The 3530-nt window shown below is 32.8% G+C and overlaps 1 non-coding gene across 1 annotated transcript; it reads left to right on the forward strand.

Moving 5' to 3' along the window:
- Positions 1-1328: 1328 nt before the first annotated feature.
- Positions 1329-1460, forward strand: LOC126007962 (small nucleolar RNA SNORA51). Its single transcript, XR_007495425.1, has one exon. It is a non-coding gene; the product is annotated as a small nucleolar RNA SNORA51 (small nucleolar RNA).
- Positions 1461-3530: the final 2070 nt, after the last annotated feature.

A 3530-nucleotide genomic window follows, 5' to 3' on the forward strand; every position in this document is an offset into this window, starting at 1 on the left:
CTGTCACCATGCATGAATACAAATGTATTAACCTTGATATTAGATTTGAAATCATAAGGGTTCTGAAATAAAAAAGGCAACTCTCTATGACAGATGAAAATAAACAGTGGTATATCTCTGCAATGGAATACTAAGTACATAAGTGTTAACTAAATGAAGTCATAAACATTGCTGACATGTATAGACTGAGTTAAATAAGTCAGAAGGAGAGAGATAGACACAGAATAGTTTCATTTATCTGTGAGATGTAAGAAAATTAAGACAGTATGGTAATACTACTCAGAAAATACAGAGATGCAGGCCAGAAGGATCAACCCATGTTATAAAGCTTACAACAAAGAGCAGAGAACCCAGTTAGAGAAATAAGTACACAAACACTTACTATGACAATGTCAGTGAGAGAGAGAAATAGAATGCCTTTCTCAAATAGAGAGAGTGGGTGTGGGAAGAGGACAATGGGGATAATGGTGGTGGGAAAATTACACTGGTGAAGGCGAGTGTATATTTTTGGTTGGTTGTTTGTTTTTGTTTTTGGGTCACACCCAGCGGTGCTCAGGGGTTACTCCTGGCTGTCTGCTCAGAAATAGCTCCTGGCAGGCACGCGGGACCATATGGGACACGGGGATTTGAACCAACCACCTTTGGTCCTGGATCAGCTGCTTGCAAGGCAAACGCCACTGTGCTATCTCTCCGGGCCCACGAGTGTATATTTTATTACTGAAACCCAAATATGAACACGTTTGTAACCATGGTGCTTAAATAAAATATATTTTTAAGATAGCAAAGGTAGAGTCTTAATTTCTAAATTATTTAAACATTTTGTATGTTGGTAATCATAAAATCAACTATAAAGGATACTTGAAATCTAAGCCAAATAATAGATAATTAACCTAGTATCTGTTGTCAGATAACAATGCTTATTGTTTTTATGACAACAAAATCCTGGGTCTATACTTATTGTTATGAAGTAAAATACCCATAGATATTATGCCAAAAAACTTTAATTATTTTAGATGAACTCAAATAGTTCTTAATTTTAGGGCACAATTGCCATATTATATGGCTGTAAATAATTGTTTCAAAAATATTCAACAAAAATCTTTTAAAACACTCAACTAATACATAAGAAATAAAATGCATATTATACACTCTATGTCAATGATGAACATTTGACCAGATATCAAATCTCAGTGTTTGGATGACATAGTTGCATAAAATATGGTAAGAACAGAGTTTTATACAAAGTCTCCTTTGATAATTAGGCTCTAGATATAAAGATGTCAATAAAATTAAATAGGAAAATAATAAAACTCATAGGTATCAATAATTGCTTACCAATGCTTACCACAGGCTGTGTTCTTTACACTGACTCTATAGAAAGAGGAGGTACAGTAAATGCACCCCATATACACCTTTACCCAGGCCCTTTGCCTGGTCTGTATTGTGAATGTGGGACAAAAATTAAATTTAAAAATTAATAACTATCAAAATATAATAGTCCACATCATCAACTGCTTTCTATACAGAAGACCCAAATACTGATAAGATTGTTTTTATAGGCAATTGAAGGTTTTTAATATTAAATTTTATGACCCAGAACAATGTATAACTTTTGATATAAGGAGGCATTCTACTAGAATATTTAAAAAAAATAACACAATTATTTTATCTGTAAAAAATACATTAAGGACTGTTATATTTCCTAAGTATTTTTGAAATGGTGTCTCTACACTTAAAAATACTAGTTACCATTTTTGCTTAGGCAGATGAATTTATTTTTAAAAAATGCTTTACTCAAACAATTATAAACAAAGCATTTCACTTTGAAATGTTACTTAAATTCAAATCCTTTTATATTCAAGTTCCTTTTGTATTTTAATCATAAAAAATTATTCTATCTCGCTATGAAAATATTTTAAAATGTCAACCTTCTGTAGATCATTAAAAATTCTTCTTTTCCTTAACATTAATTATTGTTGAGTTATCTGGGGGTCATTTTCATCTTTTTTTTTTCAGTAAATATAAGACAGAACATGGTATTTTTTTCCCCTTTCATCTCTTGTAGCTCCCTAGATCTCACAGTTTTTCAAAAATAACTGTAAATGATGCAGTTAGCATGCGTGCCAGTTTCTTTCATCCCACAGATAGAAGGTATATCATCTGATCCTGCTGATTTGTAGATATACCGACTTGCCCAGGACTCACTTAGCCTGCTTTTGTAGTAGCAATTTTTACAAGATCTTCATTACTTCCTGATTGTCCAATACTTTTCTTCTTTTTTTCCCTTTCAAGGACCAATTTATAATATAAGTTGAAGGTCTCAGGTATGTTAAAGTGATCATTAATTTTAAGATGCTTCACATTTATGAGTCTTTTAGTCAAGACATTGATTGTGTCCCTACTGTGTTCAGAGCACTGTACTTACAAAAGAAAGCTGAGAACAGTTTGTGGCTTTCTCCTTAAAATCCTCTTCTCCTTATTACAATTTATTTGTTGCTTTTGCGTCACATTATTTTATACTGTAGATCCTTACTGTTGTAATATGTTAGTGTTTTTTATCTTTTCAAATTTCTATATAGATCACATGCTTCTAACTGAATCTTAAGAGTAAAATGAGAAAGCAGCCAATGCTTGCTCATTTACAGTTTGATTTATTTATGTAAAATTGTAAAATTATTTTGTTATGGGCCGGAGAGATAGCATGGAGGTAAGGCATTTGCCTTTCATGCAGGAGGTCATCGGTTCATGATCCCCCATGCCTGCCAGGAGCAACTTCTGAGCCTGGAGCCAGGAATAACCTCTGAGCACTGCCGGGTGTGACCCAAAAAGCACACAAAAAAAATAATTTTGTTACATAGTATCTTAATTCTTTCAAAACAATATCTATTTATATTAGTTATTTAATACTAAATGTAAATGTCTAGGTTGAAATATCAGATGAGCAGTGGAGTTATAGAAATAGGTTTGGAACTTGGGGCCAATGTGGTTGCGAAAATGATAAAGATGGACAGCGGTTTGATCCCCCATGTCCCATATGGTGCCCCTATATGGTGGTGATTTCTGAGCACATAGCCAGGAGTAATTCCTGAGCGTCACCGGGTATGGCCCAAAAACCAAAATAAATAAATAAATAGGTTTGAAACCATTGTTATTTTAGTTCTGCCATATTTACTTAAATTATTTAGTTGACAATACTTCTGCTAATGAGTGACTTTGACATAAGTATTATTAAATTAGTAAGGTACAGTTGTAGAAATTCTACTTTATATTGTACATTTGGAAATCACAGAAATTTCTGGTCACAAATTTACCATGCATCACTTTCATACACAGTAAAGTGAAAGTAACAGGCAATTGTCCATCTTGAGTACAGTCCTAATCTCTTTATTTACAAGCCAAATTGCTGCTTTTGATTAGGAGATTGAGTTTCTGTGGCACACTTCTGACTATTTATAATATTTGGAGGAATAAGCAAGAATAAGATTTTATTTTTGTTGAAACATTAAGTGCTTTATTAAAATAATACCCAA

This window comes from Suncus etruscus, chromosome 4 (genome assembly GCF_024139225.1).
Source record: "Suncus etruscus isolate mSunEtr1 chromosome 4, mSunEtr1.pri.cur, whole genome shotgun sequence".
NCBI classification, from domain to species: domain Eukaryota; kingdom Metazoa; phylum Chordata; class Mammalia; order Eulipotyphla; family Soricidae; genus Suncus; species Suncus etruscus.